The sequence below is a fragment of the Protopterus annectens genome, chromosome 8.part1, assembly GCF_019279795.1.
Source record: "Protopterus annectens isolate FY-2018-M chromosome 8.part1, PAN1.0, whole genome shotgun sequence".
Lineage (NCBI taxonomy): Eukaryota > Metazoa > Chordata > Ceratodontiformes > Protopteridae > Protopterus > Protopterus annectens.
This window is the reverse complement of record NC_056742.1, coordinates 199,386,769-199,400,461: the sequence shown is the minus strand read 5'-3', so window position 1 is coordinate 199,400,461 and position 13,693 is coordinate 199,386,769.

The window sequence follows — 13,693 nt, the reverse complement described above, 5'->3', positions numbered from 1 at the left end:
TATCCCTTGTGATACCTATGGAGGTGGGTTTGTCTTTTGAGCTTTACCTAAAAAAGGCACTATGGGGGTAGCAAAAGCCTTTGCCAATATCCGAATGTCCAGGGGTGACAGGTGCAAGCTGTCACTAGCGAAGCATCGTGGCTTGTCGAGCATATCATCCCAAGCTGACAGGCATTGGATCCCCTTTGAATGACACCAGTACTTAAGCCAATTGTTGAAATTGATCATCTTGTCTTCATATTGTGGCATCATTCTTGGTGAGGGTAAGATGCTACTCAAGGTCAGGGTTATACCGGCCTGGGCTACATGCTCAGAGAGCTCCTTTATGTCTCTTTTCATGTAGTCCAGGGAGGTACATCTCAGGTCATTCACACCAGCATGGACAATGACTGAGTCATATTTGTACTTGCCTTGGAGTGACCTGAGTGCTTGTGTTATGTGGCAGATCCTAGCGCCCGACAGGCTGCTCACCGTGACCCTCTCCTTGTTCAGCCTGATGAGCGGGACGTCAGTGTGCCTGACGATAGAGTCACCTATTACAAGTGTATCAGGTGTGTTGTTTAGTCTTAAGGGCTGTGACTGTTTGGCACACTGGCTTTGTGAGATATGTGTTGCACGTGTTTTGTTTTGGGGTATCGGCTGCTTGGGTGTCTGCTTTGGAGGTCTCTGCTGCTTCGGCAGATCTTTATTTAGAGCCTCCGAGTATGTTTTTGTGTGATTATGTGTTTGGTTTGCTGTCGTGGTAGGTCTATGTGAGACTGGAATTGTAGTGAGTGTGGTTTCCTTCTCCTTCTGACTGGTTATGCCAGTACTGAGTTGAGAGAGCTTAGCCTCCAGTTTGGCTATATGGTTGCATCTCTCACATGTGTTGGAATTTGTTGGGAGGAGGAGAGGGTTGTCTGTGTACATGAGGCAGTTGTAACATTGCCTCAAGATTCCCAGATTCACCAGCTGGACTGGAGAGGAGATTGACAACTGACCTTTGGACATGCTAGAATAATATTGGGAATTCCTTAATAATTGAAAACCAGGGCCAGTGGGGAGTGAGGGTGTTGTGCTTTTAATTTTTAGTGCTGACTTATATAATTGCTTTAGTGAGCAAGTGCCAGGTAACTTAAGTGCAATGTGTTACAGGTAACTTAAATGCAAAAACAACAAACAGTAACTTTCTTTCAAGTGAAACAAGGAAATAAGTACAATAAGCAATGCAGATATCACTAGTGATCCACAGAAGCGCTGAGAAGTCACAGATTAGGTGGAATTAGCATTCCAGGGAAATAACAAGCAAACAAACAACAAGCATATAAACAAAGCTAGATTCAGCAGGCCTGGATCTAGTCTATGCTACAGCAAACAAGGTGTACCAATTTCAGTAAGATACAGTTCAAATATTCAGGCACTATAAACCTTTAACCAGAAATTCCCAGCTCAGAAGGGCAGAGTCCAGCCTCTTCTCCCACAAGAGTGCAGACCACAAACCTTCTTAATGTAAAATAACGGGCCTGAAGCCCAAGTGCTTAAACCAGAACTAATACACTTTAAGAATAACAGACACTGGGCTCTCAATCAGCAGTTCCCAACTTAGAAGGATGAAAGCTACCTGTCCTGCCACCACAGTGCATGCCACAAACCTTCCTAATGTAAAACAACTGGTCTGAAGCCCAAGTGCTTAATCCAAAAGACTTAGAATGATAGCTACACTTTAATCAAGTTACTACCAAGCAGTAATAAATACAATTGAATACTTCAGAGAATGCCTGGATTAGTGCTCAAGTTACACAAACAAAGCTAGATCCAGCAGGCCTGAATCCAGTCTATGCCACAGCAAACAAGGTGCACCAACTTCAGTAAGAAGCAGTTCAGATATGCATGCACTATAAGCATTTAACCAGAAATTCCCAGCTCAGAAGGGCAGAGTCCAGCCGCTCCTCCCACAAGAGTGCAGACCACGAACCCTCTTAATGTAAAATAACTGGCCTGAAAGCCCAAGTGCTTAAACCAGAATTAATACACTTTTAGAATAACAGACACTGAGCCCTCAATCAGCAGTTCCCAACCTAGAAGGATGTAAGCTACCTGTTCTGCCACTACAGTGCAGACCACAAACCCTCTCAGTGCAAAACAACTGGTCCGAAGCCCAAGTGTTTAAACCAAAAGGCATAGAATGAGTTACACCAAGCAGTAATAAATACAATTGAGTACTTTTAAGATGATGCAAAAGTAAAAAAAGTAAGTAGAAACTCAAGTACAGTAAAAGCAGATGAAATTTTTTTTTTTTTTTTTCTGAACAATACTGAGATCAAAGAAACAGATTTGAGTGCTGAAACTAGAAAACTGGCTAGTTATAAGAAAAAAAAACTAAGCTAGAAGGCTTCCCTCCAACACAGAAGGGCTTGGGGGCTCAGAAGCCTACAAATAGTCTATATCACTTAACAGGAAAGGCAGGAAACAAGCTTATTTTTTTTTTTTTTCTGTTTCCCAGATGCTCTCTTTGTACACAATAGGAGTGCCTGAAATCAGAATATGATCTCACTGCAATCAGTTGAGTGAGCAAATGAGATGGGCCCAGAAGGAGTATCCAAACACAAATTTACAAGAGGGGCGGGCAGTTGCAAGGCCACTAAGATTAACACCAAAACAAAAACAGGGAGAGTGGGTGGGACTAACTGAAGAGCAGAGTCAAAACTTCCAGTTCAGTTAATATTCCTTCCACACAGTTAAAATCAATTTCAATACTGTATTTTTTTGAAAAAAAAGAGCAGTTAAAGGTACTTAAATTCTCTTATACGTCCAGTTGAATACAGCAAGTTCTTAGCCGGCCAAAGCTGAGGTTTTTAAGCAGAAAATATTTCACACTGTACCACTTAAATAGGCAAGGACAGGAAATCAAAGAATGTGACTACCCCCACACCTGTAATTACTAGCAAATAACAAAATTCAGCAAACACTGACTAACTTCCAGTTCAGTTAATATTCCTTCCACACAGTTAAAATCAATTTAAATACTGTATTTTTTGGGAAAAAAGAGCAGATAAAGGTACTTAAATTCTCTTATACGTCCAGTTGAATACAGCAAGTTCTTAGCCAGCCAAAGCTGAGGTTTTTAAGCAGAAAATATTTCACACTGTACCACTTAAATAGGCAAGGACAGGAAATCAAAGAATGTGACTACCCCCACACCTGTAATTACTAGCAAATAACAAAATTCAGCAAACACTGACTAACTTCCAGTTCAGTTAATATTCCTTCCACACAGTTAAAATCAATTTAAATACTGTATTTTTGGAAAAAAAAAAGAGCAGATAAAGGTACTTAAATTCTCTTATACGTCCAGTTGAATACAGCAAGTTCTTAGCCGGCCAAAGCTGAGGTTTACTATTGAAGTGTCGACATTTACAATAAATATCGTAGTAAATATTGACAATAAATGGTGAAACTGATGATTTACCACTGTTCAGTTAGTCATAAATTTGCAGTAATTGCCGAAAATGTCAAATTTGACATTTTACGGCAACTAATGACAATCCCACCCTTGCCATAAATCCCAAATTCCTACAACTAACATTCCATATTTGCATAGGGGCAACCCCCCCCACACCCCCCTAACTATATATCCCAACTCCGAGATTGCACTACAGTGAGGAAAGGGATGTATTTCCCTAATCACACTGTACCACAATCTCTGTACATCTCTTCGAATATTTATATTTGTGAATGCACAATACATTCACAAATATAATGTTCAAACATTTAGCATGTACACATATGAACAATTCGAATATCTGTAGTTTGAATAATTCATAGGCGTACATTCCAACATTGACATTGTATATATATATATATATATATATATATATATATATATATATATATATATATATATATATATATATATAAACATACATCTCAGTTTCTCTCCATATATCTACGTAACACGTATACACATCATACACACACACAGTGACATTTATATATAGATCCCTGTTATATACATCAATATGTGTGTGGATGTCTGTATTTTTCTACATACCCTAATAATGGTGAGTAAATCTGCACTATCACGCATCTATACTGTTGCTCAAAGGATCCAAAGTAAGGGCTCACAGTACATAATGCACTTACCTATAGACCCATGTGCCTGCTGGATGTCACCACACATAAAGCCTCAGTTGAGCAGGTGGTGTAATGCATAATGTTGTCTCCACATGCATGGACAAGGCACATTATTCCTGCCCACAGACTTGCCCATCCAAGTGCAAACAGCCACATATGGCCATACTGATAACTGTAGATACATAGCTAGGATAAATAATTATCCGACTACTAGGACACTAGATGCAGCTAACAGTATGGAGCAATATCACTCTGCAGGCCACGGATGCTGTTCAATGCAAGCTTAGTTTGGGTAATCCACAAGTAGTTTGCTGACAATCATATATAAAACAGACCATCAGCCGTGGAGCGTGTAATAAGTGCTGTGATGTATAGTGTGTAAAACTAAATAGGTAGGGGTTCTATTCTCACTCTAGTCCACTTGGTGTTTGTGTTTATATACATCCTTCTAGAAGACAACTGTGAATCCCTCACTGGCTATCAAATGACATTGGCTATGTGTTTTTTGACCCTGTAAGTTGTTGCTGGCTTCCAAATTGCCCTCATCCACAATGCCTTATGATGTCATCTACCTTACAACTACCAGCTGCCATTGTAATATTAGACTTAAGCATTAGTGCATGTGATAAGTACCATGATCTATAATGTGTAACACTACATAGGTAGGGGTTCTAACCTCCCCCCTGCCCAATTGGTGTGTGTGTGTGTGTGTGTGTGTGTGTGTGTGTGTGTGTGTGTGTGTGTGTGTGTGTGTGTGTGTCCTGCAAAACAACTGAGAATCCCTCATTAGCTATCAAACTGTAATGGTTATGCACCTTTTTACCCAGTAAGTTGCTGCTGCCTTCCAAACTGCCCTCTTGTACAAGGTCTTACGATGTCATCTGCTTTATGACTACTAGCTGTCATTGTACTATCAGACTTAAGCCATGGTGCATGCTATAAACACTGTGATCTACAATGTGTAACACTAGATAGGTAGGGGTTCTAATCTCACTCCAGGCCACTTGGTTTGTGTGTGTATGTCCATACGGTGTAAATATGATCACCTCAGTAACTTAGAAAGTGGTAGGTTTTGCAGTATTTTATTTGTAGCAAGTGATGTGGGCCTCCAAATGCCTGACCACAACTAAGCCTGCTGGTTTCATCAAGCATAATATGTCCTAAAGAGATAGTAACAGTGAGGGACCTTACCGTTGTGTGGAATTGCTAGTAGTGCTTGGAACGGTGCATTACCAAATAGCCATTGCACTCAGATATTGGCATGCTGAGGAAAGAGTACATAGATGTTATGAGTATGTCAATTACGGGTGACTGTGTCCTCAGTTGTGACATATGATTCCCATAATACCATTGGGGAGACATGGTGATCTCAGGCACATTAGGTGTAAACATGTGTGGCCAGGCCTGTGTGCCCAGTTGCATCACCCCTAAGTATGTACATCACATACTTACCAGGTACATAGGTGCTAGCGATGGAAATGATATTATGCATATATAGTTGCATGGAGGTTATGGCCATTAGTTTGTCAGGCATTTTTTCATTGATAACCTCTTGTAGGATATTGGCATACCTCACAGACTCAGTTGGTGCTCATAGTCTGCAGGCATTAGCCAACATTGTTAGCCAAAGACATTTAATATTCACTTGTATTGTGGTGAAATAGATTGAAAGCAGTAGAGGACCCAGGGCTAAGCCCTTCTGAACACTTCCTCTCACAGATTAGCTATTGGAAGTGGATGTCCCTATGTTGAGTATGTGTGCCATAAATGAGTCACTTACAGACCTCTACAATGATATTATAGTGGATGCCTAAGTGGGTGCTTTTGTAAATGATGCCTGAGTGGGTGATATAGTCAGACAGCTTGGCTAAGTGTAGGGAGTTGTATGTCCTGATGCACCCTCACCCATTTCCTTGGTGACTGCCTCAGACATGTCTACCATGTTTAACAGTCATGATCTCCCTGTCAGACATCCAAACTGTGTACAGTCAACTGTATGTAGATCACATATATGTGTGCTTATCAGCTCCATGATGATTTACCCTATGGGCATGCACATATGTATGCTCAGGAACAGAGGTTTATAGTTTTGGTGGTCAGTGGGTGCAGAACCTCTGTGAAGGGTATAACAGTTGCTGTTGTGCAGTCAGCTAGGGTGCAGCCAGTTGTTTCACTATGATTGCAAGGTATTCCCAATGGTGTTAGTGATGTTTGTCAGATCCCATGTAGGATGCAGCCTGGGATTTTAGCATGTCCAATAGATGCTGTGTATCCCCCATAAAGAAGCCAGTTATGACCTGCTCTGTTTATATGGAAAGTATGGGACAGGATGTAGGAATGTCATGTGGCACATGTGGTGGGGACAGGGGAGAGAAGTTGATGCAGAACCTGTGGGACTATTGGTTAGCTATGAGTACAGTCCCATTATATGTGTTATCATTACATATGAGTTCACCGACAATCTGGGCCTGTCCTCTGCGGTCACACATGTAACTACACTGTGTGTTGTGGTTCTGCTTTGTGTGGGTGGCAAATTTTGTCACTTACTGTGCCTACATGACATCACAACAACACTATGTGTTTGTTGTAGCTAAGGATGTTGTGCTTCCATTTTAGTGGGGCACCCTCACCCCAACTGTCACACAGTAATGTCCACCTCTTATTGTACAGCCTGCTAATGGCAGTTGTACACCAAGCAGGTTTGCTGTGTCATGAGGAGCCTGTGTTCCTCCTGTCAGGTACAGCCAAGTCCATGCAGTTGTACTGCTGCTTGCATAATGCATGGGTGTAGAGCTCAGCATACTTGCCTGTCCCATCTGAGTGTGAGATGCAGTCAAGCTATGTATACCATCCCACAGGACGTAATAAATTGCTTTGTTTAAATATATGTCTGCCTAGTCTGCAAGGCAGTTAGTTCTGGTAGTTTTAATGAGATTGATCTGTGGTCAGATCCCACCAGGGAGAACCTCACAGTGGGGGGCTGCAGTGGTCACTCATATTGGCAAGCACATGTTGCAATATGTTGGCTCCCATTGTGGGGATGTCACGGCACTGCTCTAAGGCATTGTAGTTAAGGATGTGGACAAACCTTTTGGCAAATGAGTTTAGCACAACTAAATAACACAGGCTGTGGTCACTTAATGACCCCTCAAACCATGGTGTAATGATATATCTTGATAGACATACATGCATCCAAATAAACACAACGGGTATCTAGATTCATGGAGCTGCTCCTGTAGCCTGCAATTGTTTATGTCCCTTCCAGTAGTTAATGGCACCTGTAGTAGCTCCAGGAAATCACAGTGTTTCACAAAATCTGGATGTGTATCTATCCTTAATGAGTATGTATACGCCACCTGCATTACCTTGCACACTATAATTTTGAGGTCTGAACATGTGGAAGGATGTGTGGTCTGGTATGGCTATGGTGCTGTCCACAGCCTTGAACCAGATGTCCTTGATTACACACGTCTGCATATTCCAAGTTGGGGACACATTCCACAGAGTGGGGCTCAGTGTTGCCATTCCTTGTGTTTAGCAGAATAACCATGATGTATAAAGATAGTATTCTCATTCCAAAGTTATCCCTCCAGACAGTGCATATAAGATGCATTGTGGAGATGTCAGCAGCCTTGGCCAGTACTCCAAATCTCAGCAGTGAGAGATGAAGGCCATCACTGGTGAAGTATTGATTTCTGTTGAGAAAGGCATCCCAGGCAGACATGTAGTAGATTGCCTTACAATGACACCACACACTAAGGCAATTATCGTCTTCCATTAATTTCTGTGTATATGGAGCCATCATCCTAGATGAGGGTCAACTGCAGCTGAAAGCTATATGCATACCCGTGAGAGACACAGACTGTCTAAGCTCAGTCATGTGACTGCATACAGTCTGGTGACATATGCCCCTAGGCGTACACACCTGCAGGAACTATGATGTCAACATTATGTTAACTGATATTCCTTGATTTGTGGCAATGTGTGGTATGGTGTATTGTGTGAACCCATAGATAGCTAACTGTTATCTTTCCCATATGCAGCCTGTTGACACAATCAATTTGTCTCATGATGTCATCACCTATGAATAAAAGGTGTGATTTTGTGTTTTGACTCAGGTGTTTGACTGGTGAGAGAGTGCATGCAGTATTATGTGTACTGGGCTCTCCAGAGGCAGGATTTTCTGAGGTGTCTGTTGTTTGGGTATTTGTCTGGTAAGGTGCTACACACATACAGGTGTGTGGTAAGGTGTTACACACATACAGGTGTGTGTGATGTGGGTGTAGGTCATGCACAGTGTGAGCTGTGCATGTTGGCAAAATGCTCATTGCCATATGTAATGACTGCTTGTGGAGACACCATGGAAGCAAGGTTTGAAATGCAGTGACATCTGTCACACATTGTATTTGTATGTCATGGGAGTAGAGGGGTGAGGACACTTTCCACATCTCATCAGCAGGTCCTGCAAAATTTGGGTCATCCTGCCACACCCTTGGGGTTGACAGCCTGACATGCAGTGTTTGTAGGCACACCTTGCAGTGAAAATGTGGATGTCCGTGCATGCCTAGAGGACTTGTTCAACTGTGCTGACATTACGATGGCCACGGAAGCATAAGATGTCTATCAAGCCACTAGACAGCACACTGGTTGCTGTGTGACAAGTGGGAACACAGATGTGTTTTGGGTACACAACTGTACAGTATGACATGCCTAGGACATGAGGCAGGTGGACATACATTGGCCAAAGGTAGCCAGTCTGTGCAGTAGGCATCACAGCCATGTCATGCAGATATCGTCCATTAATCTGTTGAAGGGCAGGATGCATGACTTGCTGTGAAATTGTCACTATGATGGATTATCGTTCTATGTTTCTTGGTTCAGCAAGCCTTGACATCTATGTTACTGGACATTGCACATTAAACTGTGACACTGCAGCAGTGTTCCTAATCACCATCTTTTCAGTTACCACCAACCCTGAACAATAAGGCATAATACATGCAAAAGCCAACTGAGTGCCCAGGATGCTAATCAAGGCATCTACCTGGAGAAGGGTATGTGAAGCCTACAGAGCCTTTCATTATGTGAGAAAACTATGTAGATGAACAAACAGGCTGTGTCCTGCTTCTCATTCTCATCATGAACTTCATTGTAACGTTTTGCATGTGATGGCAGAGAATGTATCGGAGCATGGTATCCTATGTGAGAGTGGTTTTGGTGAGACCAGCATTAGTAGTTGTTAGGCATGAGCAATTCCATGGACTCCCTTGCTTTCCACAGTCTTCACAAGGTAATTGTGTCTTTCCAGTACACACTGCTTAGGTAGTGTCCAACTGTAGAATACCTGTGTAAAATCCCCACTTTACCTTCACAGGGTATACATATTACTCTTCCCAAAAATGTTTTTATGTGCTGTGTACAGACACCTTGGATTACACTTTTCTTGGAACATGATGGAAGTAACTGCAATACTTACTTGCACAAAGGACAACTAGCATGCAGTGCCATGGAATGTCCCCATATGTCTGAGTTTTGTGATATGAAATGCCATGAAAGGAGTTAGCATGGATATGAGCAGTAGCAATGTCATACACCTACTGACACTGGACCACACACTGTTTGTTTTAGTCAAGACCAGATCATGCCTTCCTAACCTAACCGGTGGACCTCTTTGAGTGTTAAACTATTCAATGGATGAGGGGAATATAACTCACTCCACCTAACATGGACTGACAAGGTGTTTGACAATATTAGGCCAGCAGGCCTTGTTGAAAACTGTGTAGGTTATTTACAGAGTAGTATGTCAGGTGGTGGATAAGCAAGTGTCTGATAGTTATATTCTGGGAAGATAGCATTGGGAGACCTACACTACAATGATGCCAGTCACCAGTGGATTTCCCCAGACATCATTAATAGAGTACCCCATGTAGCCATTCCCTTCTTTGCAGTCACAGCTACTGTCAGTGACATCTGACTGACTACATTAGCAGGTGATTGCATATTAGGAGCTGCCACTGAATCCCACACAGAAACAACAGTTATCCAGGATGGCCTGAGACACACATTCAGTTGTTGTCAGAGTCACTGACAAATAGTACATGTCAACAACTGCACAATACTATCCTTTGGGAAGGCATCCACCCCTGGAAAATATGAGGGTCTACTTTAGGACCTCAAAAGCTTAATAGCTCGAATACATATGGATCGAACCATATGCATCGAACTATTAAACGATCGAAGTCTACAAAAAAAAAACTTGTACAAAAAAAAAAATTAAACTACTGTAGGCAGGGGGGCAAGCCCCCCTGCACCCCCACCTTCCCCCCGTTACTTAAATATACCAACTCCGAGGTGGCACTACATTGAAGTAAATGGAAATCTCCACCTATGGAGATTTCCATTTCCATTTTCAATGTTTTGCACTTTCGGTGTACTCGTGTCGAGAATATCGTATTCGATATTCTCAGACTTCGAGCACATAAAGTAGGCCCAAATATGATAGTGTCTGCACACCACACAAAGTTGAGCCATTACTCATAGAGTTATATACACAGAGAGTAATGTAGACTTTGACTTTCACTGGTCAGTAAGATGTGGGGATCCATTCAATTTTGTACAACCTATACAGAAAGGTATGGCATGTAAATCCCAGACTGTCATTGTTATACCAAATTTGACACTCATCACACCTATCATTGAGTGCAATGACACCTTTGCTATGTCACTACACAGACATATCTTGCGACTGTAGTAGCCACAAAGGTTCCATGGTAAACCAATACACATTGTTGATAACATGTCCTATGCGGTCAGTGTCAAGACTGTACATGTGTAGTCTGTCTCCTACATGCTTTTGAGAGGATGTGTATGGCTGCCATACAGGGAGTTGTCAGATCCCACTGTGTGCCGCCCACGTATCCAAGACAGGACTAATACATGTCTTACCTGTTCTACACACCTACACCATCACTGTGGTATAAATAGTACATGGTGGAGGGACAGGTATGTAAAACAGACACTACACCCTATATGTAACAGGCCCCCCATGCATGTGAAGCACACATCTGTAACACACATTATGTGCAAGTTACACCGTGGGATGCAGAACAAGACAATCATAACTGGTGTAGAACAAATATGTGCGATGGACACATGAAATCTGTAGATGAGTCATCTCCATCACCACAGCTTATAGATGTGTTAGCTCCCAAAATCCTGGTGACACTTATCTACGGTCTCAGACATTTTCATAGATTAGGGATGCATGAGTAGGCTTAATGATGCCATTGTCCTTGTTAGCCTGTTATACACATGGAGCCATGCACCTATAGTGCTCTACCTTGTGAAGACATATTTCTTCTGTGCTGACATTCCATCATGTGCTGTGATGTCTATGGATTTATTGCTGCTGTGTATCCATAGGTGTCCCCTACAGACTCCTGAAACTGAAGCAAAAACAAGTCTGTGACACACGTTTCATTGTGTAAGTATACAGCCATTGCAACATCATGCAAAATAAGGTACACAAAATTATGGGGCTTACTCATTACAGATGTCAGCATACAGTAACTGTAAGTGACCATTAAAAGTGGCATGGCAAAATGACACTGTATTCCACAAGTACATATTAATTCATATAGTCACCCTGTGCATCAGACAAATAGCTTCATTTCCCTGCATCAATGATGAGGATGACAGTGATGTGGCACAGGTGTCATCACTTGCACAGGGTGTTGTGTGGAGCTGCAGGAAGTCTAGGTTAACCCAACAAGGTTTAAAGGATGTGTGTGAGTCAGGAAGGGAAGCTGGCAAGATAGACTATGGAAATGTGCCATTTGTGTCTCTGTAGGTGATCTAAATTTGATAGTAGTGTGTGAGTTTTTGTATGAACAGAGTCATCTTAGTGCTACCCCTACATGTGTGTATGTTGGACAGCTTTGAACTATGCATAGTAGAGCTGACAGTTCATTGTCTCTTTCACTGAACATGGAAACTGGTTCTGCCAGAAGTTGCACTGGCACCTCCATGCCCAAGGTCAGAAGCAGTGCTAGTACCTGATGGTGACTGCTGTCTGCTGGGATAGTGTCCTCTACAGGAACACCTAAGACCACAAGACCATGGGCTGACATGTCTTGGTGTGGACAGCACACTCTCCTCTGGAGCGTTGGATGTACTGCCACTATGGGAGCATGACTGTGCATGGTCACAAGGACTCTCAGTGAATGGGGTTGCTGACCTTCTTCCATGAGTCCGATGCTCAACTCCAACTAGACATTCCAGCACCAACAATGTGCGTTCCAAGACAGATATTCTGCGATCTGTCTCAGACCACCTTCTTTCCACTGCATCAGTGAATTGATCTAGGGTGTCACCAATGCAGTGGAAGCAGTCACAGATATCACACTGTGCTGCATCCATAACACTGAGCATGTGCCTGTGCCTCCTTGATGGCCTGAAACATATGCCAGGTAACCCATGATGTGACACCTGCAACAGGTGCCGGAAGGACAACAAGCCTCCTGTGATCACCCCATATCAATCTCCCTGTTTAGTACCTCACCAGCTCTCTGGCTATGGCCAGTGTCTACACTTACTAGAGCCATAGTTGCCACACTTTCCTGTTCAATGCCCCCACACTCTGACTGTCCAATATCTGTGGCCTCTGGGGACTGGGTATGTGTAGACATACTTACTGTGTGCGGTGACAATGAGGGCAGAAGAGGGATATCAACCCCTGGAACAGATTCAGCCCCTGAAACCCCCACCTGAATCTTGCTCTGGCCACTGACATCATCAGAGTCGGAAGAGACACTGACATCAGGTTGTATAGGGGATAGAGATTAACCCCCCTCATCCTCTGTGATAAGAAAGGGAGAAGCAGTACATTTTTACCTGCACTATTATGCTCTGCATTACTGTGTTGCAATATATGTAAAGCTCTATACACTACTGTCACTAATATAGACCTGTTTAAAACCAAACCTCATATAGTAGGACATGAGGGCACTACTTTTCCCACAAACAGCTATATTTACTTGTAAATAAAGCTCTTTATACAGCAACCTCATCAGCAACAATGAGGTATACTGCTGATATTTGTGAAGACTCTGTGGAGTTGATACATATGACAATCTGTAATGTCCTCATAATATTGTCACATCTTTCAATGTGGTCACACCTATAAGGCATAGGTATGACTCTAACGTGTGTACAGTCAGAAAAAAATCTGTGTAGTTGGCAATCATGTTGACAGTAAAGCAATGCAGGCAGCAGGCTTGGGATGACACTTTAGGGAATACATTGCTGTAAATCTACATCTGTAACAAAACAGTGTCATGCCTACCAGGACCACTGCGTTATTTGATACCTGACAGATCTGTGAAAAGTTGAGGGGGGTAATGTAAGTACCACTGCATGTTGCACAATAACAAGGTAATATGCCCAGATATTTCACATTTGCAGTAGCTACTGTGTTAATTATGTTGGTCAAAATCTGAGCATGGCAATCAATCTGCAGTTAAACCTCTCCCCCCAAAGAACAAAGACTTGACACCTTGTACATCTGACACACTGAATGTTACAA